At 44.7% G+C, this 27025-nt stretch overlaps 1 protein-coding gene and 1 pseudogene across 2 annotated transcripts in view; both read left to right on the top strand.

The window, feature by feature from the left end:
• The window catches only part of LOC309548836 (piggyBac transposable element-derived protein 4-like), a 1162992-nt pseudogene that overhangs the window by 88333 nt on the left and 1047634 nt on the right, over positions 1-27025 (top strand). The gene's annotated exons all lie outside the window — the stretch shown is intronic.
• Positions 4441-27025, top strand: part of ANKRD50 (ankyrin repeat domain containing 50) — a 145131-nt gene continuing 122546 nt past the window's right edge. Inside the window, exon 1 of the mRNA XM_082243136.1 lies at positions 4441-4641. The gene's annotated coding sequence lies outside the window, so the exon portion shown is untranslated. The remainder of the gene's footprint in view (positions 4642-27025) is intronic.

The raw sequence follows: 27025 nt of genomic DNA, 5'->3' as shown, positions 1-27025 counted from the left end.
TTTGGTTATCATGCTGAGGATGAAACCTATTGCCACCTGAGAGCTCATTCGGGTATGTCTATCCATTAGTGCCCATCCAGCACTGTCTGCATCCTTCAGTGTCTGTTTTTGACCTTCCTCCTAGTCTGTGTTAATCAATGTCTGTGTGTAGCTGTCAGTCTCCATCTGTCAGTGTCATTCAGTCTTTCTGTGAGGTTTACTGCAATAGCAGCAGTAATGAGGCACTTGGAATAATTAATGATGTTACGCTTTACCTTGGTGTTCACTGGCCTCTGGCCTTCTGTCTTTGTGAACAAATGCAGGCGCTTCTCTATGCTCCCGTGACATGTTGTTTATAGATCTATTCCTGATGTTCCTTAGATTGCGCATTGGGCATACACAGCTATTGCATTCTGCTCAGTTCAAGTCCCCCTATCCTATGCTCTTGGTGTAAGTTGGATTCAGAAGCCACCAGGAGCATGGTGAGTAATCCTTGGCAGCCAACTAAGGCAGTTTTGCAAAGGTCTGTAACAGGGTTATAACTGTAGGTGAGACGGGCAATTAAAGTACAGTAAAACATTGGTTTGAGGGGATTTTGCAAGACAAGCAACATTTTTTTATAAATTTTGACTTGATAAACAAGCGCTGTCTTGATATACAAGTAGCGTCATGTCACAACTCAGTATAAAAGAGAAGAGAGGCACCTCTAAAGTGTAGCAATATGGTTACATTTAATGAAGGTTCAATATTTAGCAACTCACATGGTTGATGATTAAAACAGGCACATCTAAGTATGCAGGCATCCGGGGTAAAGCTGTCCACATAGACCATCCTCCTTATCGCCATCAACATCATTCTTTCCACGCTGCGCTCCACTAGCGCTTCAAGCCTCGCTTTCAGATCGCTCCACTACAGGGTAGTCTTCCTGGTCACGATTGCAGACTGACAGCGGTGATAGCCGGAGGACAGTCTATGTGGACAGCTTTACCCCGGATGCCTGCATACTTAGATGTGCCTTTTTAATCATCAACAATGTGAGTTGCTAAATGTTAAACCTTCATTAAATGTACCCAAATTGCTACACTTAGAGGCGTCTCTCTTCTCTTTTATACTCTGTAGCTCCTGCTGGATTTTGCTTCTAATCCCCTTGTGGAGGCTGCCATTTGTGGATGGACATTTTATAGTTACACAACCTATCAAATTGCTATAATCTTTTTATACGGACTGTAAACTGAAGGATTTATGAATAAATGGTTGTGGAACGAATCTTCTGAGTTTCCATTATTTCTTATGGGGAAATTCGCTTTGATATAAGAGAGTTTTGGATTACAAGCATATTTTTGGAATGAATTATGCTCACAATCCAGGGTTTTACTGTATATGTAATCCCAATCACTAAAATCTCATATAAACTTTAACATGTTAAAGTAGATGCAACCCTTTACTAGCTTACATCTGGTTTGCCAAAGCACTGTCTATCATAAGCCATTGTTGTGTTATTTTTAATAGAAAATATGATTTTTTTTTTACCTTTTTTTCACCCTCTGTTGCATCTCAGTGTTGCTAATCTCCCCCAGCCTCTTTCAGGTACTTTCTGTCCGCATGCACTTGATCCACCATTGACTGCATATCAGTGCTCAGGACCGGCTTCTTGATACTAGTGATTATAATGGATCATGCCAGTGCAATGTGTGCTGGTACTGCTGCTTGTAGCCTCCACCAATGGCTTGTGACAGGCTGACACAGCAGGACCACAGTTGATAGATAGTTGTCAACCCATTATAGAAATTGGCTGCACAAGGACCTTCATGACAGGATCATCAGTTTATAATTTTACATTACATTAAAATTACATTAAAGTAGATATAAACCCAATCACTAAAGCTTTCTATCTTTTCAACCACTTTCGGACAGTTTACTGTATATTTACTGCGGCAGGCTGGCTCGTACAGGTAAAATGACGTACGTCTATGTTGCTCGCCTGGGGGAAGCCGCTTGCTATGGGGGCACTCGCTCTCGAGCTGCCTTTATGTGTCTATGGGACACACAGAGCATGGCTCAGTCCCACCCCCACTCCCTTCTTCCTGGCTGTGATTGACAGCCAATGGCTCCTGCTGTTGTGTCTCAGCCAATGAGGTGGCAGAGAAAGGGGGTATATCCCTGATTCCTTCCTTTTTGTTAGGCTCTGGCATGCCTGCCCCTCCCCCTTTTATTTTTTTTTCTTTCTTTTCGACCCATTATTTTGGCCACACCGATGGCAGTGGATTGGAAAGCACGATATTGCCTCGATTACCTTGATGATGTCTCTTTGACGGTTCTTATAAATGTACAGTCATCATCTAATCTGCTTTTATAATTGAGCACTTTGCAAGTCTAGTTGAATCTATGTAATACCATGTTATGAGGCCATTGCCCTTCATGCCCTACATTTAGTGTGGAATATTTGTGCACTGTGCACCTATGTCTTCTTTTCCCAAACTGATTGATGTCTCCAATTAACAAGCTGACCTCAATGCTCTGTTTTATTGGGCAAATATGTGGCAAATGAGGTTTAATGTTGATAAATGTAAAGTTATGCACTTGGGGGGCTAAGAATATGCATGCATCATACATACTAGGAGGAGTACAACTGGGGGAATCCATAAGGGAGAATGATCTGGGTTTGGGTAGATCATAAGCTTAAAGAGGTTGTAAACCCTTTTTTTTTTTTTCACCCTAAAAGACAAACACATAATGAGCTAGTATGCATCGCATACTAGCTCATTATGAAATTCCTTAGAACGAGCCCCCGCCGTGCCGCCCGCTTAGTTGTATGACGGGCGACATTTCCAGTCGCCCGTCTTCCGGGATCGCGGCATCCGGCCATCTGATTGGACGGAGTCGTGGTGACGTCACTCCAGCGCACGCGCGCGGGAGCCGACGGTCACGGCACGGAGTTCTGAAGGAATGGCACCAGCGGCCATGCCTTCAGAGCGCATGCATAAGGTAAATATCTCCTAAACGGTACATGTTTAGGAGATATTTACAGTACCTATAGGTAAGCCTTATCATAGGCTTACCTATAGGTACAAGTGTCAGAGGAGGGTTTACTTCCTCTTTAATAATGGCATGCAATGCCAAAAGCAAACAAAGTCCTTTCTTGTGTCAAGTAAGGTATGGACACCAGAGAGAGAGATATAATTTTGCCCCTGTACAAATCATTAGTAAGACCTCATCTGGAAATTGCAGTTCAGTTTTGGGCACCAGTTCTCAAAAAAATATATCAGGGAACTGGAGAAAGTGCAGAGAAGGGCAACCAAACTGATAAGAGGCATGGAGGAGCTCAGCTATGAGAAAAGATTAGAGGAATGGAATTTATTCTCTCTTGAGAAGAGGAGATTAAGGGGGGATATGATCAACATGTATAAATACATAAGGGGTCCATATAGTGAACTTGGTGTTGAGTTGTTCACTTTAAGGTCATCACAGAGGACAAGGGGGCACTCTTTACATCTAGAGGAAAATAGTTTTTTTCTCCAAATACGGAAAGGTTTCTTCACAGTAAGAGCTGTAAAAATGTGGAATAGACTCCCTCCAGAGGTGTTTCTGTCCAGCTCACTAGATTGCTTTAAAAAAGGTCTGGATTCTTTCCTAGGTGTACATAATATAAGTGGATACTAACATTTATAGGTAAAGTTGGTCCAGGGAATATCTGTTTGCCTCTCGGGGGATCAGGAAGGAATTTTTTCCCCTGCTGTAGCAAATTGGATCATGCTTTGCTGGGGGTTTATTTTTGCCTTCCTCTGGATCAACAGCGGGTATAGGATTGTGTATATGGGATTGTATGTTTTTTTTTTTTATTATTATTAGCTGAACTGGATGGTATTATGCATTTTATTTAACCTATGTAACTTTATGATTGTGTAATGTTTCTATTTTTTTTTTTACTTGTTTAAAATTTTCAACAAAACTTTAGTAAAAGGAGAAAAGGAAAAGAAATTGGATGAAAGGTTTGGCACTGGGAAACACTTTTTGAAAGATAAATAGTGCATTTTCTATACAACTATATAGATCAGACCAAAATGAGGAGGAAAGAGGGACAGAGTTCCAAAGCAGGGACAGTCCCATACAGTTGGGAGGTATGGGAATCCTGCACACCTAGGTGACTTGGTAAATCTATCACCATCTACAGACAAAACACATGTAAATTCACAACCATAAATAAAGAGAGAAGTCCGTGAGGCTGCGCACACGCACACAGCGCACAAGACCCCTGTTAAGGGTTACTCCAGGACGCCTGTGCTCCCTCACGTGACCAGCAGCCCGCAAAGCGCCCGGAACTACAAGTCCCGTGGTGCCCCGCGCCTCTGGTCGGCGTCCAGACCCGTGGTAACGAGAAAGTGGCCGCTGGAGGAGACGCCGACGTCACGAGGTGGGCGCGGCCACCTGCGAAGAGTTGTCCTCGTCTTGCGGTGGTGCTGTGTGGCTCGCTGTCCCCCTCCTGCTGTTTGGAGGCGGAGTCCCCGGCTCTCCGGGAGGAGGAGCGGCAGCCGCTGTACAGTGTACAAGGCAGACTGAGGACCCGAGAAAGAGAGAGAGAGGGGGAAACAAAGAGCGAGCACCCCGGGGAGGAGAGCGGCAGGAGGGAGCCCGGCTGGTTAGAGGCGGCCGTGTCCTATGCAGGTAAATAGCCCTGGGAGGGTGGGCGGCGGGCTGTGCTGTGTGTCTATAGACATATGTGACTGAGAACACACCCACACTAGTCTATAGGGGACTTCTGTCAGCACTGGCCGGGGAGAAGTTCCCTGTCAGTAGGAGAATGATGGAGGTGCTGTGTGTACACCATGGGATACCCCCTTATTATCAGGGGTAACCCCCCAAATCCAGCTGTGCAGCTCCTCTCCCCTCATCTGTCTGGGTGGGGTCTGTGACTATGGCCTGGCCTGTCATTGGCTGCCTCCCCCCCCATGTTGTATGCATACAGCCCTCTGTGTACGTGTGTCTGCACGGCCAGACACGGATGGCTGGAGGTGCCCAACTCTCCATAGACACACAGGGAGGAGGAGGAGGAAGAGGGCAATAAATACCCCATACTGAGAGGAAGAGGAGAAGTCCAGCTGATGACATTGCAGGGCACTGCAAGGGTTAACCCACAATCATGGAGGGCTTGTCTAGTTCTGGAGACCGGATCTCTCCGCTCATTCCATGGCAGATCCACTTTGGCAATACTTTTAAGCCTTGTGGATGTTTGGCTATAGCTTTACCCTGCATGCATCAAGACATGTTTCCCACATTCAAACGCCGCCTCTGATTTTCAGCTTTTTCAATGCTGCAAACTCGTTTTTGAATCCTTAAAGTCGAGTTTAATGGAGGTGACAGGATGCAGCGATGTCTACAGCTCTGGAGCCATACTCGTAGCCCAAGGGCAGAATGCAGCTTTTTGGCACTTTTTGTGCTGCCCTTGGGGCCCCTGCAGACATCGGTCTGTGTTTCTCCATTGCCTTATTCCAGCAGTGATATCTAAAAGTCTCATGTAACGTCTCATACCAATGACTGTCTAATGAAGCATGTCCCCAGGCTCCCAACAACTCCCATAGCATGCTCAGTCTCCTTCAGCAGGTCCGCAGCCCCTGGCCACCTCTCGCGGCGTGCCCCCGCAGCCCCTGGCCACCTCTCGCGGCGTGCCCCCGCAGCCCCTGGCCACCTCTCGCGGCGTGCCCCTGGCCACCTCTCGCGGCGTGCCCCCGGCCACCTCTCGCGGCGTGCCCCCGCGGCCCCTGGCCACCTCTCGTGGCGTGTCCGCGGCCCCTGGCCACCTCTCGTGGCGTGTCCGCGGCCCCTGGCCACCTCACCTATCTAAAAGTCTCATGTAACATGTCTCATACCAATGACTGTCTAATGAAGCATGTCCCCAGGCTCCCAACAACTCCTATAGCATGCTCAGTCTCCTTCAGCAGGTCCGCAGCCCCTGGCCACCTCTCGTGGCGTGCCCCCGCAGCCCCTGGCCACCTCTCGCGGCGTGGCCTCTGGCCATCTCTCGCACCGTGTCCCTTTTGGCGATTGTTGTGGGCCGCTCTAGAGGCCCACCATATAAAGAAAGTTGCCCTCCACTGTTCTAGAGGATGCATCTTACCCCAAAATTCTTGATGGGATTTCTAAAAGTCTCATGTAACATGTCTCATACCAATGACTGTGTAATGAAGCACATCCCCAGTCTTCCAACAACTCCCATAGCATGCTCACAGTCTCCTTCAGCAGGTCCACAGCCCCTGGCCACCTCTTGCGCCGTGCCCGCAGTCCCTGGCCACCTCTAGCGCTGTGTCTCTTTGGCGATGTTGTGGGCCGTTCTAGAGGCCCACCATATGAAGAAAGTTGCCCTCCACTGTTCTAGCTAGAGAATGCATCTTACCCCAAAATTCTTGATGGGATGCTAATGCGTTGGTGTATACTGTCCCCTCCACCTGTTGTTGCTTTCCTTACCTAGTGTTTTGGAAGTCTGGATGGGAGCGTTAACAAAGCAGCTAAAGGGCTTTTGTCTTTATCTCTAAGTTCATGTGACACAGACCATATACGTCTTAGGGCTCATCTAGGCATTAAAAGTGTGCAGTTCAGCTGTGTTTTTTCTGCGGCAAAAATGATCCCCCCTGTCGCATTCGGCGACACGCAAATGGGGATATACTGCAAGCATGTGCAATACACGTGATTGCAGTAAGTGGGCACAGCATTTTTTTTTTTTTAGGCTAAAACAGGTGGTGAGGAGGCGGCATTTATGGGGCTAAGACGGCCAGTGAGGTGGCATCATACCACCTCCTTATCACTTCCTGTCACATCCCTGAAAAGCGATGGAAAATGGAAGTCTAAACTTAGCCTGATTTTTCTAGTTTAGAAGCTGTCCGAGGAGGAATGATTTATTTATTTTTCCTGTCCTTATTGCATTTTATTTTTTAGTCTTGAAATCTCCTAGTATCACACGACACTGTAGGGCAGGCTCGCTATTTCTGTTGACTAACGTGTTACTATTATAGTTGTTATGGTTAACTGTTAGTGCAGAGGAAGCTGTTTCACCTACATATTGGCAGTTGTGGGCATGGATGGTGTATACTGGCAGGCTTGATGTGCAGCTGATTTGTCATAGGGGTGTGTCATTAGAATTGTGTGATCTGGGTTTGTGTTTAAAAACCAATGCTGTAATAACTGGCAAGGAAAAGGAGGAAAGACCTGCATGCAGTTGTGAGCAATGTGCTTCTCCTGTAAGGTGAAATGCGGCAAAGCATGATCCATGTGATGGAATAGATGAAAAGGGCAATGCCAGACACATCAGACATGTCATTCCCACCGCTCTCCAGTGTCTGGGCACATTTCTCTCATTTCCCCCTCCCCCCTCTCTTTTGAAAATGCAGAGCTGGTATATTGATTATTTCAGTGGAATCTAAACATATGTTATTACGCAACTCAGTATACATATTTATTAACTCATTACCTTGAGAATTCTTAAAGGAACGCATCACGTTTTCTTTTAAATACCCGTCTGTCATCACTATTTTTTGGCTAAGCAAATAAACCTTTTGTAAGCTGTCATTTTTGTTAGTGCCTAGAAAATGCATCAACTCTCCTGACAGTATTACCCAAGTTCCTTTTTATTATGTCTCTCTTGTCCTTGTAATGTCAGTGACGTTTTTCACATTTCACTTTCTTTTCTCCTGTCAATGCTTTCTTTTTGTAAAGTCCTCAATATTGACACATAGTTTAAAAAAAAAAAAAAACATTTGTATTATTATTTGTATACTTGATTCTGCTAAGGTTTGGAGCTCCTGTACCTCCAGATTCTGGCATTTTTGTGCCCCTGGGAATGTACAGGTGCATCATCCAGTCCTGCTGCTGGCATTTTGTCTAGGAGAGGCTGAAAAATGTGGAAGCTGGATGCTCTAATGACCGTTCAAATGTTTAGGGCTGTATGTGCCCAGAGACAAAGGCCCAGAACAGAAGAGTTCTGGGGATACGCCCCTAATCACCAGTACCACTTGGTACAGCATTCAGCCGCTGTGCTTTTTGCCTTTCATAGACTTTTTTTTATAGGGTGCTGGTAGCTGCTGGATGGTACACTTGTGCTGTCCATCCATGCGGAAATGCTGAGATCTGTGGAATAGGGGCACAATTTCCAGTGTGACTGAGGCTTAAAGTGGGGCTCCACCCAAAAGGAGAAGCTCACCTTGTCTTCCTACCCCACCCCCTCCTTCTTTTTTTTTTTTGTCCTAAACCCAGATCTAGGTATACATTTGGAACAGAAATATTCCCCTGTATCAGTAGTTTGCAGCCCAATTTATCAGTCAAGTAACTGGACCATAGGAGATTACCACAAAATTCTTATTCATGTGTTCATCCATTCAATCCGAAACTCTTGTGGTTACACTGAAAACATTGAAAACCTACTTTATCCATTTTAGGCCCCTTTCACACTAGTGCGACTTGTCCCGCGATTTTGGACCGCAAAATCGCATGTCAAGTCCTTTTCCATTATTTTCAATGAGCCCCATTCATATCAGTGCGTTTTGAAATCGCACCGATTTCAAAGTAGTTCCTGCACTACTTTGCCACGATTTGATTGCGTTTTGAGCCATAGCCGTAGCCATTGCTTTTAAAATCGCGGCAAAGTTGCGTCAAAATCGCGGCGTAAAATCGCGTCGCATAGGTGTGAAAGGGGCCTTAACTGTATCCCTTGTTAAGCACCAACAGGTAAATTGTAAATGGGCTTTTCCATGCAGTTCTGTATGATGTCAGGTGGTACTCAAGAGACCAAAGCCTTGCCAACAACAGAAATGGGGGTAGTCTTGCTGTACCAAGGAAGTAGTGTGTATTTTTTCTTTTTTTTTATGCAAATTTGCATTGTATAATATTCAGGTACGACTTTAATGCAACTTCTGAGGGTTACCATTGAAGTCTATAGCCATCAAGTTGCATGAAAGTTGGACCAAAGTAATACATGAACTACTTATGAAATTGCTGCAACTTTAAGTGGCACATATATGAATGGGCATCATTGGAAAACAAAGTACCTTGAGATATTTGACGCTTATGAAGCTTTGCAGTGCAGCCTGTTGCCCCGTGTTGGCTGTCATGTAAGCCAGAGGAAGGCAATAACATTTCAGTTTGTAGTTGTTGTTTTTTTTTTTTTCTGCGGGATTACATTACAGGAAGTCAGCTGTGTGTTGGAAAATGTCAGCCTGTGTTCCCTTCCACATGTTTACCCATGTTATTAAACTGTTGTCATTTAGGTATGGTAATTAGAGGTAGGTAAATAAAAACCTGTTTCCAAAATCCACTCCTTTAAGTTCACATTTGTTAGTTCATTGGGGTTTTGTTAGTTCATGGGAACTAAAGTATTGTAAAGCCAAGCCATGAACTTCTATTTGCTCCCTTAGGCCGGCCATAGATGGGGAAATTTTCTTTCCTGCAACCGTAGATTGGAGCAAAGAAAATCGCTCAATTCCCCAATCAACACAGCTTAAAGCAGGCCATAGATGGTTTCAATCTCAGCCAGTTCAGCAGGAACGGGCTAAGATTCAAACCATGTATAGGCAGGCTGAATGTACCCAAGTTGATCGATCAAGTTGGGTACAACCAACCTCTCAGATTTTCCATGCAATTATTGCTAGAGGCTTTCATAGATGATGAGACTTCTCAAACCCTTCCTTTTCTTATCTTGGAACTACAGAAGGATTAGACCTTATGTTCTAGAGATGGGATAGTAGGGGAGTCTGAGTAGCTAAGCTAAAGGAAACTGGGCAGGACTTATTCACACCAAATACAGGGATATGTTTAACGCAGGCTTAACACAAGGGTACATAGTTTTGGATGTGCCCTGCTCATACCACAATGCTGCTTTATGGTGGATTGTGGTGCATTGCGTTACAATGCATACATGCTACATTTGCTCATACCTCATTTTACTGCACCATTGCTCCGCTGCAGTGCATAGAGATGGAGGAAATGCAATTTTGTCACATTTCAATAACGTTTTTTTAAAAATCGAACATTACTTTGCAATGGAAAAATGCAAGGAACTGACTCTCACCGCTGCAACAATACGAACACAGACGTGCACACTTATCTGGACTGTTTCAGCTTGTGGACTGCTGTGAAAATGCCTTCAGTGCACAAAAATGCAGCATGTAGCTAAGTGCATTTCTGGCAGGTATTTATCTGTACTTGTACTTTGCTGTACTTGCATTTCCCATGTATTGCATAGATCTTCTGCCTATTTTGTGTTTTGCCTTTTTTAACAGGGTCTTTTATGTAGGGTTGCACCGAAATGAAAATTCTGGGTCGAAACCGAAAATGACTGTTTTCCCCCAAATTATTTTAAAATGGGTAGAACAGGGGCATACACCAGAAACACTGATGCATTAGTGACCAACCAGTGGCAGTTAATTAACCCCTTTGTGCTGCATTAGTGGCACCAGTGTCAGTGTTAATTAACATTGGTTGCACTGACACTGAGACCGGTTGCACTAATGCAGCACAAAGGGGTTAAATAACTGCCACTGGTCAGTCATTAATGCATCAGTGACTAGCAGTGGCAATACATTAACCCCCTCATGCTGCATAATACAAATACCATTGGAAATTAACCTCGCCTCAGCGCCCCCCCCCCCGCCTGACAGGGAAATGAAGGGCTCACTTAGTTATAGCTATTAGTGGCCACTCGCCCGCACGCCCGGTGTGTTAGTTCAAACACATAGTCATAGTAGTGACATCAATGAGAGGCAGGCCACCGGCCAGAGGCGGGATATTTGAAACCTGCGCTGCGCCCCCCCCCCCCCCTTCCTCGCGGCGGCCATTAATTTCGGCACCTTAGGGCCATTTTTGGCCGGAAATGGGATAGGGCCATTTTTGGCCGGAAATGGGATAGGGCCATTTTTGGCCGGAAATTTTGGTGCACCACTACTTTTATGCTGTTCTGCTTTAAAAAAAAAAAAAAAAATTACACACTACTCCCTCGGTACAGCAAGACTACCCCCATTTCTGTTGATTGTTGGCAAGGCTTTGGTCTCTTGAGTACCACCTGACATCATACAGAATTTCATGGAAAAGCTCATTTCCAATTGACCTGTTTGGTGCTTAACAAGGGATACAGTAAAATAGGTTTTTGAGGTTTTCAATGTAACCCCAAGAGTTTCTGATTGGATGAACACCGGAATCAGGATTTTGGGACTCTCCCATAGTCCAGTTATTTGACTAATAGGTTGGGCTGCAAACTACTGATACAGGGGAATATTTCTGTTCCAAATGTATACCTAGATCTGGGTTTAGGACCCAAGAAAAAAGACCCTGTTGATGGATTGATGCCATGTTAGGCAGGCCATAGTACAGATTTCCTGCAGGAAAGCAATTCACACAATTTCCCCATTAACACAGACCGCGCTGACTGTGGAATCCCTCCTGCCGAGCAATTGCCTCCTCCCCACCGGGAGAAGACAGTGATTATTGCTAGCAGCTAAAGCAAGCAGTGAGTGAATCTGGCAGGCTGGTTGTATGCAAGTTGATCAATCACGGTTCCTGCTGAACCGGCCGAGATTCAAACAGACTATGGCCGACCTTAGACAGCAAGGCTATTTTGCCGTACTGGCCTCATGGCCACCACTTTTCTCATTATTTTGCGCTACTGATCTTATATTACTGATGATACTGCTGTTTGTATTACCTTGATATGATTGATATTTTGTTTATATGCTGGTTATTCAGCTTTTGAGCATCTACCTGTACGCTGTATTTGTACAACAAAATGAAACCTATTGAAAAGGGGGGGAAAAAGACCCTATCATTGTGTGTGTGTATTTTTCCTTATTAGTTTATTTAAATTCTTAAATTTGAAGACGTTAGAAGTTGAGAAGTTATTTCTATTTTGAAAAATATGTTTTAACTTGGTGTCCATTTTCTACCAGTTTTCCTGAGAGCAGGTAGCAATCTACCTGGCCACTGCAAGGGACACCTTTTCTCCTTGAGGACCACAGTGGAGCAGAACATCAAGGTTCCCATTATCTCTAGGCTGGTGTTTTGGGGGGGCTCCATTTTCTTTTTTCCCTAAATCTGTGCTAAAAGGCTTCAGGCAGTTGTCCAGCATAGTGGGGAATCCCTGCACTTTCATTGAACTCCAGCCATTGGTATTTATGTTTGTAAATCTTTCAGTTGGTGTATTTTGGGGAGAACATCTGTAAATCTCAACACTGTGTAGGTCAAATCTTTTGTATAACGATTCCTTAATGCATATGCTGGCCATAGACTTGGCAACTTTGGAACCATTTAATCAGTTTTATTTGGTGGGGGGGGGGACACGATTGATGAACATTCAAATGAAAGGAAATTAATTTTAAGTTGCATTCACATGGCTCTAATCTATTTTCACTACAAGTGTGATAACCTACTCAATGTAAAGTAGGACATTATTATAACCCTGGCTGAGAGGTTGCTGCGGGCTGTTCATTTTTACGTAACCTGTTCACTGGAAGCTAATGGAAAGCTTAAAAAATTAGAAGTATAGGGAACCTGTTTGTGACTCTTTAAAATTCTACTCCCTCAAAGATGTTAAGAATTATGGGTGAGGCTCAACCTGTTTCCAGTGCTCTTCCATGTCAATGAAAATAATTCTTTACTGACCTGTACATGTATGTATGCAAGTGGCTGCATTAGGTGATACTTACCATATATTATATTCTGTCTGTCACCAATTAATACATACATGCGGTATTCCTGTTGGTAGGTTTTCATTTTGGATAAAACGTGAAGATTGCCTTGATAAACCTTACCCGTAGCTAAAGCTTGAAATACTAAATGTATGTTTATTGCAGCTTACTAGACTTTTGAATCTGGTGGCTGCATTAGATTTAGATTTTCAGGCTTTTTTCTTTTTTCACTCGATGATCCTGGCAGTAAGACCCTTCCTGTGCTAAGGTGACAAAGCTCACACCCTGTCTGTGTATGCGGAGGAGCAGCCTTGTCACCCCAGGCTTCACTACTGATTCTCATTACATAGGGTGAGGCATTCAGAGTTCACAGAAAGATAGCTGGGAAGGCTAATCCATTTTTTGAGATTTCAGTTGAGTATACAGGATGTTCCCAAGAGCACAATTTGTGGCAGGATCCACAGGTATTTTTCTGTACTTGTAACAAATGTGCCTGGCAAAAATCAAACCACATCTGAATTGGTAAGCTGGAATAAAATACACTTTTCTTGGGATTAGATATAATTTTCAGTAATTGTTTGCGTTTTACCTGAAGTTTATGCAGCAAGATAAGTGGAACATTTTTTCCAGGAAATTCTGCCACCAGGTTTAACCTGAGGTGTCGAAAAACTAAAATAGGAGTGGTGCTACCTAAAATACAATACCTAAAGTGAAACTTTACCCTCTCAGTCAACATTGACTATTTAATCCTTATGCTGCTAGCATTAGTAAATATACTGAACAAAATTATAAACGCAACACTTATTTTTGCCCCCATTTTTAATTTTTCAAGGGGCACTTCTGGTTCTGCAGACAAGCCTTCCACAACCTAAAGGGACTCCATCACCCATGTCTGGGGTGGGGGGACGTCTTTGCTTCTTTCTGGACCTTGCTCATTCAGGACAAATGGGTCCACAAACTGATTTGGTTTGGTTACGAGATCGAGTTTTGGTCCTTGCCTCCAGCAAGGTGCTTTTTCTTCCAACTTACGCTTGTTTTCAGAGCGGCTACAGGGCCTCTTCAGAGCAGTGCAGGACCTGTTAGCACAAGGTGTTATTGTGCCGGTTCCAGGGTCTGAATGTTTCCACGGTTTTATTCAAATCTCTTTACAGTTCCCTGGAAGGAAGGCAAGGTTCATCCGATCTTGGATCTCAAGGCCCAAATTTATGAACCACTTTGTGCGGGTTCATACATTTCTGATGGAGTCCATCCGTACATTAGTAGCTTTCCTTCATTAAGGAGATCCGCTGGCTTCTATCAATCTCAAGGACACTTACCTTCATCTTATAATTTAGGTCAGGCATCAGCGTTTTGCCGTGGACGAGGAGCACTTTCAATTGAGGACGTTACCTCTTTGGTCTCGCCTCAGCTCCTCGGGTGTTCATACAGGTTTTGGCCCCAGTGTTGGCCTTGTTATGGCAGAAGGGGATTGCGGTACTAGGTTACCTGGACGATCTTCTTCTGTGTGCAGAGTCTTCCTCTGCTCTAAAAGCCAACTTGGATGTTACTGTGCGAACTCTGCAGGAGTTTCGGGTGGACACTGACTTTTCAGAAATCGTCACTGTCTCCATCCACAAAGCTGGACTGCTTGGGGCTGACGCTGGACTCCGCGTAAGCCTGGGTGTTTCTTCCTCAGACAACTTCTGAAGTTACAGGATGCTGTCCGGCTCCTGTTGTCCAACCATCGATCATCACTCAGGACTTGCATGCAAGTGCTGGGTCTGATGGTCTCCATCTTTGAGGCAGTTCCATTTGCGCAGTTCCACACCAGACCCTTGCAAAGGGAGATTCTGATCAAATGGAACAAGGATCCGTTGTCATTGGACAATCTGATCCTATTGAGTCAGGGTTCGAGGGAGTCCTCTCCTATGGTGTCTGCCTGCCTGCCCTGCATCTGGGAAAATCCTTTCTTCCCCTGTATTGGACTGTATTTACCAAGAATGCCTGTCTGTCCGGATGGGGAGGTGTTTTGGGAGTGTGTTCAGCCCAAGGTGTCTGGACTCAGGAGGAGTCCAGGTTGCAGATCAACATCCTGGAAATTTCGCCTCCAGGGACCCCCCTGTGCGGATACTATTGGACAAAGCTACGGCTGTGGCATATGTCATCATCAAGGGGGCACAAAGAGTGCCCTGGCGGCCCGGGAAGTGGCTGGCATCTTGAGGTGGGCAGAACTATGTTCCAGGCCCTCTTTAATGTGCACATTCCGGGGATAGAGAATTGGCAAGCGGACTATCTCAGTGGGCAGACATTGGATCCGGGAGAATGGTCTCTTCATCTGGAGGTTTTCATCAACTGTGTCTTCAGTGGGGGACCCCCAATGTGGACCTGCTGGCTTCCTGTCTCAACAGGAAGGTGCAGAGGTTTGTGTCAAGGTCTCGGGATCCTCTGGCTGATGCCGCAGACACTCAGGTGGCCCCTTGGGGGTCAGTATCATCTGATTTACGCCTTTCCTCCAATACAACTTCTGTCGAGACTGCTACGCAGAATCGAGTTAGAAGGAATTCCAGTAATTCTGGTGGCACCAGACTGGCCTCGCCAGTTTTAGTATGTAAGGCTGGAAGCAGACGTCCTTTGGAAACTTCCTCTCAGGGAAGATCTTCGGTCTCAGGGACTGATCTTCCATCCTGCTTTATAGTCGCTGGCTTTAACAGCCTGGCTATTAAAAGCTAGGTGCTGAAAGACACAGGGCTGTCGAAATCTGTGATACCTACGCTGTTGAAAGTTAGGAAATCTACCTCCCAGGAAGGTTTATCATCGAGTTTGAAGGCATACATTACTTGGTGTGAGTCGCGGGGGGTTTCTCCCTGCTCCTTTTCTGTGTCTCGCCTGTTGGAGTTTCTAAAATTAGGTGTAGATCAATGTTTGGCTCCGGGCACCATCAAAAGCCAGATTTCCACCTTGGCTATTTTTTTTTTTTCTTTTTCAAAAGCAGTTGGTGGTTCTTACTTTTGTACAGGGAGTTCGCCATCTGGCTCCTCCTCTGCGATCCCTGGTACCTCAGTACCGAATTGAGATCCCACGATTGGTGCTTCAAAAGCCTCCTTTTGAAAATATTTGAGAACTACCTCTGCTCACTTTGTCACAGAAGGTGGCTTTCTTAGTAGCTATTCCGCACGTCGTGTGTCTGAGTTGGCTGCTTTGTCCTGTTGGTCACCTTACTTGGTGATTCATAGGGACAAGGTGGTGTTGTGACCCTGTCAGATGTTCCTTCTAAGGTTGTCTTGGGGTTTCATTTGAATGAAGACGTTGTGTTTACCATCCCTATGTCCTAAGCCGAAACTTAGATGTAGTAAGGGCGTTTCGGGTATACCTTGCGGTGACTGAACCGATTAGAAAATCTGATTCTTTGTTCTTACAGATGGGCCTCGTAAGGGGCAGACTGCATTTGCTGCGACAATTTCCAAGTGGATCAGGCAGACGGTGGTGCAGGCCTACTCCATTAAGGGTCAGGTTCTTCCTTTCCCTGTTAAAGCGCATTCTACGAGGGTGTTAGTGCCTCCTGGGGCTTCCATCATCAGGTGTCAGTTGTTCAGGTGTGCAAGGTGCTACGTGGTCGCCTGTTCATGGGTTCACAAAATTTTACAAGGTGGATGCCCTTGCATCTTCAGATGCAGCGTTTGGCCACAAAGTTTTGCAGGCTGCGGTTGCAGAGGCTTTCACTTGAGGGTGAAAACTTTTTCCTAGTTGAGCTCCTGTTTCTTGTTACCTTGTTGGCTATGTTTAGCCTTGTTGGGAATTCTGTGTTTGCTGTTTTTTTTCCCACCCTTCATGTTGACACTGCTTTGGGACATCCAAATGGTCTGAAGACTTGAAGCGGTCCGTCAGTGAACGATGGAGAATTGGATTTTTTCACTAGTGTTTTTGATGGCCAGGTAGGCATTAGTGAGTAATACTTATGAAACCGGTTTAAAAATGCCTCTAGTGTCCAGCTGCTGTTGGTAACACCAGTTGTCTTTTAGACTATTTGGGAGTCAAGCTGATGTTTTTGTATTTAATTCCACCAACATGGATGCGACTGACATTAAAAAACTTGCCAACTGGACGAACTGGTCTTAAAGCTAAAGTTTAAATCTGCTTTATATTTTGCCTTCATTGGTCTCCCTCCATCACCATACTAATGACATTTATAAATACGACCTTTCTGTTTTCATTACATACCATATTTTAAACCCGAGACATCATCACTTTGTCTCTGTAGTTCTCTATGCAATGCAGGCAGCTCAGGGCTGGAGGGAGGGCTGGCATGGTGCTATACCTAGATTCCTGAAAATGTCACAATACTCTGCCCTAGTACTCCTATCGAGCTATTAGCCCTGAGTCAAGCAGAAGGCCAACTCTTGTGCAAATATCAAAATAGGGGGATGTTAAGCTGGAGGAGTGGGCATCCTTAGACCGACTCCATTTGCATGCAGACTGCCTTTGGTAACAGCCATATGTGATACCAAGCCTTAATGTTTGACAGAATATTTGAGTAAAAGAGGTAGACCAGGGACAGTAAGGCTGGGTAGGTGGTAAGGTTTCAATTCAGCTTTAACATAATGTGTTGCAAATCTGAGTTGTAAAAACTGCAAGTCTAAATAATCAGCACATCCAGAGAGAAACAGCTGAAGATATATGCAAATCTTAACTTTTGATGTAAGGGGAGGGGATGGAGCCAAGCTTTTGGTTTTACCTAAAAAAAAAAAAAAAAAAAAAATTCTTAAAAGAATGCGTCTTTTACAAACATCAATCCTGTGATCATAGTATGCACATGTGGTGATGACTGCATTTCTGCTTTGTAGATTTTTCTGTTTGCTCCAATTTGTAGTACTCAGTTGTAATATCACTTACTGACAGACTATACTTACTAGGGCTGCTGAATATAATCGCCGAATCGATGCATCGCGATGCGACTCTTCGCCATTCTGCATCGATTCGGGGTGGTTGAATAATCGATTACCTAATGACGTCACTTCCGGGGGCGGGGCATACATGAAGAAGCGCCGCGTCGCATCATGAACCGCTGCACTGCACATGAAGTTCCGGCTGGGCGCCGGTCGGCCCGCCCACTGCCTGCTTAGCCTATGCTCTGCGGCTCTGCCCTCCTCGTCAGCGGAGTGACTCTGCGGAGGACTCGGAGAAGGCGGGAGGACCGAGGAGAGCGGGGGATCATGTGTGGCCGAGGACTCGAAGGAGCGGGAGGACCGAGGAGAGTGGGGGATCGTGTGTGGCGGAGGATTTGAAGGAGGCGGGAGGACCGAGGAGAGCGGGGGCTGCGGAGGAGGCGGGAGGACAGAGGAGAAGACGCCTGCCACTGCAGGTAAGTGTACTGGTCAATCTGGCATTGAAAGGGTGCACACTGTGGTCAATCTGGGGCACGCTGTGGTCACTCTGGGGGCACACTGGTCACTCTGGCATTGAAAGGGTGCACACGGTGGTCACTCTGGGGGCACACTGTGGTCACTCTGGGGGCACGCTGTGATCAATCTGGGGGCACACTGGTCACTCTGGCATTGAAAGGGTGCACACTGTGGTCAATCTGGGGGCACGCTGTGGTCAGACTCTGTAGTCCCCCTAGTTGTTGTATAACAGGCCCTGGTAAGGAGGAATGCTGGGCTCTGTAGTGCCCCTAGTTGTAGTACAGTAGGCCCTGGTAAGGAGAAATGCTGGGCTCTGTAGTCCCCCTAGTTGTAGTACAGTAGGCCCTGGTAAGGAGGAATGTTGGGCTCTGTAGCTCTGTACAGAGCCAAGCATTCCTTCTTACCAGAGCCTGTTATACTACAACTAGGGGGACTACAGAGCCCAGCATTCCTCCTTACCAGAGCCTGCTATACTACAACTAGGGGGACTACAGAGCCCAGCATTCCTCCTTACCAGGGCCTACGGTACTACAACTAGCATCAGGTAACTCTTCAAACCTGATGTGGCCTGCTCTAAAGGGGGATCTATGAGGGGACCTGCTCTACTAAAGGGGGATCTTTGAGGGGACCTGCTCTACTAAAGGGGATCTATGGGGGAACCTGCTCTACTAAAGGGGGATCTCTGGGGATGCTGGCCTGCTCTAAAGGGGGATCTATGGCAACCCTGCACTAAAGGGGATCTATTCCATAGATCCCCCTTTAGAGCAGGGTCCCCATAGACCCCCCTTTAGAGCTCAGTTCCCCTGGATCCCCTTTAGGACAGGCCCAGGCTCCCCATAGATCCCCCTTTAGAGAAGGGTCCCCATAGATTCCCCTTTAGAAAAGGGTCCCTATAGTAATCGTGATGCATCGCGGTATCGAATCGCGACCCTAATAATCGTAATCGCATCGAATCGCGAGATAAGTGAAGATGCGCAGCCCTAATACTTACCACAGGAATTTGCAACATTCACAACTTATTCCTGATTAGCTTTGAAAGATAATTTGCAGTTTAGTGTAATGGCTCTTGCCAGGGTTGCAGGAGGCATATGACTTGGATAGCCAACGCTAAGTGACCTGCATCAGCCAAAGGCTTGTCGCCTCCTTGCCACGCCGCATTGATGCAGTAATTCATACAAACTTTTATTTATTTTTGGGTCTTAGTGAGGGGGAAAAAAGTATTTGCTCCTCCTGATGATTTTGTATGTTTTGTCCACTGAAATGATCAGGCTATAATTGTAATGGTAGGTTTATTTTAACAGTAAGGGACAGAATAACAAAAAAATATCCAGAAAAATGCATTTCAAAAAAGCTATAAATGTATATGCATTTTAATGAGTGACATAAGTATTTGATCCCCTATCAATCCAGCAAGATTTCTGGCTCCCAGGTGTCTTTTATACAGGTAATAAGCTGAGATTAGGAGAACTCTCTAAGTCCCCTTTCACACATGCGGTCCGTTCAGTTCATCAGTTCAGTCACGTCAAAATGTATTAGTTTTTTTTCATCCTTCTTCTTTTTTTTTTTTTTTTTTTTTTTTTAAATCCACTACCGTTTGTCCGTTTTTACATCCGTTTTTCGTCCGATTCGTTTTTTTATTTTTTTTGACGGATGAAAAATAGGGCATTCATCCGTTCCAAAAAACAGATGCGGATGAAAACGGATGTTAATGGATGATCATCCGTTTTTACTTAGAGATTCATTGATGTCTGTTTTTCATCCGTCGATGGATGAAAAACGGACAAACTGACCGTATGTGTGAAAGGGGCCTAAGGGTTCCTTTCACATGGCACGGTCATTTTTTTTATTTTTTCCCGCTCATGCACTTTTTTTTTTTTAAACGGACATTGATGACACTTGTAGGGTCCGTTCCGTGTGTCCGTTTTTCATCCATCCGTCTGCAGATGAAAAACAGACATAATGTATGTCTATGGGATTGCGGATGACACCGCTGACATCCGTTTTTTAAACGAAAGAAAAATAGAGTGCTCTTCCGTCTCAAATGGAACTGAATGGAATGTACGCAAAACGGATGTCAGCAGATGGTCATCTGCTAACGTCCGCAATCCCATAGACTTGCATTTATGTCCATTTTTCATCTGCAAACGGATGGGAGGAAAAACAGACATACGGACCGCCCGTGTGAAAGGACCCAAAGGGAGTGCTCCTAATCTCACCTTGTTACCTGTATAAAAGACACCTGTCCACAGAAGCAATCAATCAGATTCTAATCGCTCCACCATGGCCAAGACCAAAGAGCTACCCAAGGATGTCAGGGACAAGATTGTAGACCTACACAAGGCTGGAATGGGCTACAAGACCATTGCCAAGCAGCTTGGTGAGAGGGTGACAACAGTTGGTGCGATTATTCACAAATGGAAGAAACCCAAAATAACGGTCAATCTCCCTCGGTCTGGGGCTGCATGCAAGATCTCACCTCGGTGAGTTTCAATGTTCATGAGAATGGTGAGGAATCAGCCAAGAACTACACAGGGAAATTTTATCTCAAGGCAGCTGGAACCACAGTCGCCAAGAAAACAATTAGTAACTTATTACTCCATGAAGGACTGAAATCCTTCAGCACCCGTAAGGTCCCCCTGCTAAAAAAAACACATGTATAGGGCAATCTGAAGTTTGCTAATGAATATCTGAATGATTCAGAGAAGAACTTGGTAAGTGTTGTGGTCAGATGCTCTTTGGCATCAACTCAACTCGCTGTGTTTGGAGGAGGAATGCTGCCTATGACCCCAAGGACACAATCCTCACCGTCAAACATGGAGGTGGAAGTATGCTTTGGGGGCATTTTTCTGCTAAGAGGACAGGACAACTTCACTTCATCAAAGGGGGACGAATGACGGTGCCATGTACCATGAAATCTTAAAAAATTAACCAGTTCTGGACCGGAAGGATTTGCCTCCTTACTGACTAGGCCATTATTTGCGATGGTCTGCATTACTTTTAACCGCTTGCCGACTGCGCACAGTATATTTACTGCGGCAGTCGGCCCCGGCCAGGCAGAGTGACGTAGGTCTACGTCGCTCGCCTGTCCCTCCTTCCAGAGCCAATAGCGGGCGCGCGCCCGCTGAGGCGCGCGCCCGCCTCGGCTCGTTCACGGAGGAGTGCGGGAGTGTGACTGGCGGACCCGATGTCCGCCGGTCACACTACGATTGCCGGTACAGCGGGAGAAAGACAGAGCGGCTTATGTAAACAAGCCGCCTGTCAGTTCTCCCTGTGTAAAAATGAAGATCAAACAGTTCTACTATGTAGAACTGTTGATCTTTGTTTTTACACTAGTAGACCTGTCCCTGCACAGTTAGAAACACGCCCCTAGGACACACTTAACCCCTCCCTGTCCAATGCTGTTAACCCCTTCCCTGCCAGTGTCATTTTTGCAGTAACAGTGCATATATATAGCACTGATTACTGCAGTAATGTCACTGGTACCCCCAAAAGTGTCAAAAATGTCAGTCAAGGGTCCGATCTGTCCGCCACAATGTCGCAGTACCGCAAAAAAAATCGCAGATCGCCGCCATTACGCGTTAAAAAAAAAAAACACCAAAAATGACAATCTTTCCCTTTGTTAGTAAACGCGATAACTTTTGCGCAAACCAATCAAAATACGCTTTTTGGACGTGAAATTCGTTTAGGTACAGTGTCGCACGACCGCGCGATTGTCCGTTAAAGTCACGCAGTAAAAAATTGCAAAAACACCCCTGGTCTTTTAGCAGGAAAATCCTCCGGTGGTAAAGTGGTTAACAGACAGTTGTGCGGTTGTGCAACGCTGTACCTAAATAAAATTGATGTCCGGTTTACCCACAAATAGAGCTTTCTTTTGGTGGTATTTGATTTGATCACCTGTGCATAAACTCCCCCGCTATAAACAAAGATCGTCAATTCTGGGGGGAAAAAACACAACATTTTTTCACATTCTTCTGTATAACTTTCCAAAAAAAAAAAAAAAATTTAAAAATCACAATTTTTTTTTTTTTTCATCCTTTTAGACCAATTTGTATTCTACTACATATTTATGGTTTGCGCAAAAGTTATCGCATCTACAAACTAGGGGAAAGATATTTGTCTTTTTTTTTTTAACTAGTATTGGCAATCTGCGATTTTTAGCCGGGACTGCGACATTGCAATGGACAGATCGGACCCCTAACCTGACATTTTTGACACTTTTGGGGGGACCAGTGACATTCCTACAGTAATCCAGTGGTAAAAATATGCACTGTTACTGTCATGACACTGGCAGGTAACGGGTTAACCTAGTGGTGTTCAAAGGGTTAAATGTGAGTCCAGGGGAGTGTTTTCTCGTTTTCTAACTGTATGGGGGGTGGGCTTGTGAAATTTTCAGAGACCTGTGTTTCTAAATAAAAGGATCACAGGCGCTCTGTGATCATTTCAGAGCGAACAACAGTCGGCTGTGTTTTACAACAGCTGATCGATGTTCTCTCTCAGCGGGGAGTGATCCCGGGTGTCCGGTGGCAATCGGTACCGCTGGTCCTGTGCATCGGCATCCCCGCTCGCCCCCAGGACCGCTCCTGTGGGCCGATATACCCCTACATCGATTTGCGCAGCTGAGCCAGCCTACCGCAGTAAATCTGCGGCGGGCGGTCGACAAGCAGTTAAGGTCCTGGAATAACGGCCCCAGCCAGTCTCCAGACCCTAATCCCATAGAAGAAAATATGTGGAGGGAGCTAAAGGTTGGAGTTACCAAACGCCTGCCTCAAGCGTAATGACTTGGAGAGGATTTGCAAAGAGGGGCGGGACAAAATTCCTCCTGAGATGTGTGCAAACCTGGTGGCCAAATACAAGAAACGTCTGACCTATGTGATTGTCAGCAAGGAATTTGCCGCCAAGTACTAAGTCATGTTTTGCGAAGGGATCAAATACTTATTTTACTCATTTAAAATGCAAATCAGTTTTTTACTTTTTGAAATGTTTTTCTGGATTTTTTTTGTTCTGTCTCTGTGTTTAAAATAAACCTACCATTAAAAATAGACTGATTATTTTTTTGTCAGTGGGCAAACATACAAAATCAGCAGGGGATCAAATACTTTTTTTCCCTCACTGTATGTAATAATCTGATTTTCTGAGACACTGAATTTTGGGGTTTTTACTAGCTGTAAGCCCTAATCATCAAAATTAAAATAATGAAATGCTTGAAATATATCACTCTGTGTGTAACGCATCTTTAAAAAATGAGTTTTAATTGACTTCCTGAAATTAACTTTTTGATCTAATTTTATAAGATGCACCTATAGGTAGTCGGAAGATATGGTTATGCAAAAGTTAAAAGGAAAACAATTGTTCTGCTAATTTTGAACAGACTTTAGCAAATAAAATTACCAGGGCTCTCGTTGGGTAAAGCTGGTACTGTGTGAGAATATCGCGGCTGATTTGACTGAATTGCACTTTGGTGTTGCACCATAAAACTTAGCTCAGTCTCTCCATGAAGTGCTAGCTCTCAACACAATTAGCTTCTGTGTTCTCAGTGTTGGCTTTACCTTACAATAGTACCAACTTTACCTAACCACAATAGCCCTTACATTTTAGTACCTACCCACCCTTCCACCAGCAATATCTCTCAATGACCCGGTCCCCAAAGAGGTTTTTTTTTTTTTTTTTAAGCCCTGCGATAACCAGCTGTTGCATTCAGTTTTTACAATGAAAAGACTCCTTGCATTGCATGAGTGGTCCGATTAAAAATAAAGGGTGTAATAGTATTTTCTGAGATACCATGTTAAAAGGTATTATCAAAAATCAGTGTTTTATTATTGCATGCATTATGTCCTCCATCTATAGTGACCGCAAGCTGCCATTCAAATAGAGTGTGGGTTAGCTGTACATGTCTGCGCCAGTTTATTAGCTGAACTCTAGGCAAACGGGTAAATGAACAGCTGTAACACATATGAGAGCTGTTTTACCTACTAATGTTTTACTTACTAATGGATCTTTGTGTGTATCTATCTATCTATCTATATAGAGTATGCAAATCTATATAGTACACTCCTCACATTTTTGTACACTTTTTTTAATTTATCTTTTCATTAGACATTAGTGCTAACACTAAAGAAATGACACTTTGCTACAATGTAATGGAGTTCATCAGAGCTTTACAGGTTGCCACTGGAGTCCTCTTCCACTCCTCCATGACAAGATCACGGAGCTGGTGGATATTAGAGATCTTGCGCTCCTCCACCTTCCGTATGAGGATACCCCACAGATGCTCAATAGGGTTTAGGTCTGGAGACATGCTTGGCCAGTCCATCATCTTTACCCTTCTTTAGCAAGGCAGTGGTCGTCTTGGAGGTTTGTTTGGGGTCCTTATCATGTTGGAATACTGCCCTGCGGCCCAGTCTCTGAATAGAGGGGGTCATGCTCTGCTTCAGTATGTCACAGTACATGTTGGCATTCATGGTTCCATCAATGAACTGTAGCTCCCCAATGCTGGCAGCACTCATGCAGCCTCAGACCATAACACTCCCACCACTACGCTTTACTGTAGGCAAGACACACTTATCTTTGTACTCTTTACCTGGTTGCCACCACACATGCTTGACACCATCTAAACCAAATCATTTTATCTTGGTCTCATCAGGCCACAGGATATGGTTCCAGTAATCCATGTCCTTAGTCTGCTTGCCTTCAGCAAACTGTTTGTTTAAGGACTTTCTTGTGCATCATCTTTAGAAGAGGCTTCCTTCTGGGATGACAGCCGTGCAAACCAATTTGATGCTGTGTGTGGCATATGGTCTGAGCATTGATAGGCTCGCCCCCCACCCCTTCAACCTCTGCAGCAATGCTGGCAGCACTCATACCTATATTTCCCAAAGACAACTTCTGGATATGACACTGAGCATGTGCAATAAACTTGCCTGTTCGGAGTGGAACCTGTCCTGTTAAACCGCTGTATGGTCTTGGCCACCGTGCTGCAGCTCAGTTTCAGGGTCTTGGCAATCTTCTTATAGCCTAGGCCATCTTTATCTAGAGCAACAATTCTTTTTTTCTGATCCTCAGAGAGCTCTTTGCCACGAGGTGCCATGTTGAACTTCCAGTGACCAGTGTGAGAGTGATAACGCCAAATTTAACACACCTGCTCCCCATTCACACCTGAGACCTTTTAACACTAACGAGTCATATGACATCGGGGAGGGGAAATGGCTAATTGGGCCTAATTTGGACATTTTCAATTAGGGGTGTACTCACTTTTGTTGTCAGCAGTTTAGACATTAATGGCTGTGTGTTATTTTGAGGGGACAGCAAATTTACACTGTTATACAAGCTGTACACTCACTACTTTACATTCTAGCAAAGTGTCATTGTCACATGAAAATATATAATAAAATATTTACAAAAATGTGAGGGGTGTACTCACTTTATGAGATACTGTATGTGTGTGTGAAGAGATATTAGAGATATATAATCTGTCTCTAGTAGAGTAGGGGACGTTCTCTTTCTGTGCTGCAGTTTCACTTGAGACTTCTTCCTACATCTACCCTGTAACTGGACTTTGAAAGAAAAAGCAGAAGACTGATGAGCTCTGCTCTCTCCTCTATGATCATCTCTAAATGAACAAGGAGTTACTATCATAAACCCCTTGTATTATTTCACTAAATTTCAGGAAGTTTTCTGAAAGGTGGAGCTGCACAGCCCTGACTGTCAGTTTTACCAGTGGAACTTCAGCAGGGGCATCACTATCAGGGGCTGCATGTTAGTAACATTTTGTGAAGAAGGAAGCACCAGCCACCAGTGGTTTACACCTCCATTAGAGGTATCTATTTATTACCCCAATAATTTTCTTTCCCACGCTTCAGCTTTAAGACACACAAAACCTTGTGTGCTGCTCTGTGTTGGGCAAGAGGGATATCCTCTCACCTTATATGACAGTAATCCAGGAAATCTGGGTACTCTTATTTTATTAGGACATGCCAAATTAAACAACAAGATGCAATGAACATGGGCAAGATTTTCAGACCAGGACATACTACTGAACGAGCGCATCCTTCACGCATTGCACTTAAGCTTCGTCCACACTGCTGTGATGCAATTGTGACCCGATTTCTAGTGTGATTTATGTTGTGTGACTTTGATGCAATTTTACACAGCATATTCTATGGGGTCGCACTGCACCAAAGTAGCACAGGAACCTTTTCCAGAGTCGCATTGATGAGAAAAGCCCCATTGACTATAATGTGTTTTTCTTTGTCATGTGATTAGTTAAACTAGTGTGAATCAGCTTTACAAAGCTAAGTAGGCATTGTGGGGGGTGTTAGAATGTCATCAAGCAAGATCCTGCTGGTCCTTTTTGGCAGCTAAAGTTTAGAAAACATGCACTTTTAGGTAGAAATCATTTTTACACAGGTCAGGAAGCAGGACAAGGGAATATTTTTATAAGACTAATTAGTATTCGGCTAGAATTCTACTTTAGCCTATGCTCACATTGGTCTGATTTGACATGTCATATCAACAATTGCACCGTTCGAATTGTGCGCCGCAGACTTTATGGCGCCGCACCGATTTCCAAAAGTAGTTTCTGTACTACATTTGGCAACTTAAGGGGGCGATTTCAATAGACATCTGTGCAGGAACCTGCACAGATGTCTGTGAAATCGCCCCCGAAGTCGGACTGAAATGCTGGTTTGAAATTGTGCGAGTTCAGCTTAGCTTGCGCAATTTTAATTCAGCCTCAGTGTGAACCTAGAAGTATGCTCAGAGAAAATCAATATGTAATAGAACTCTGTAATATGTTAAATATGTCACTCTTTGCTTTTCATGTAAAAGAAAGGATATTTCAAAATGTACCTTTTCCCCTGCAGCTTAAAAGCCCTCCTGTCTTCTGCCTTTTGCATTATGCTGCTCCTCTGGACTGCAGTGCGGCGTCACAAATGTCACTGGGGGTGTTGCTATAACAAGTCCTACATTCCCTAGTGTGTCAAAATAGAAGGCTTTGCACGTTCTACCGTCACA

The sequence above is a fragment of the Pelophylax lessonae genome (genome assembly GCF_965119305.1).
Source record: "Pelophylax lessonae genome assembly, chromosome: 1".
Taxonomy (NCBI): Eukaryota; Metazoa; Chordata; class Amphibia; order Anura; family Ranidae; genus Pelophylax; species Pelophylax lessonae.
The sequence above is the reverse complement of the archived record's forward strand: the minus strand, read 5'-3'. Positions and strand labels throughout refer to the sequence as shown.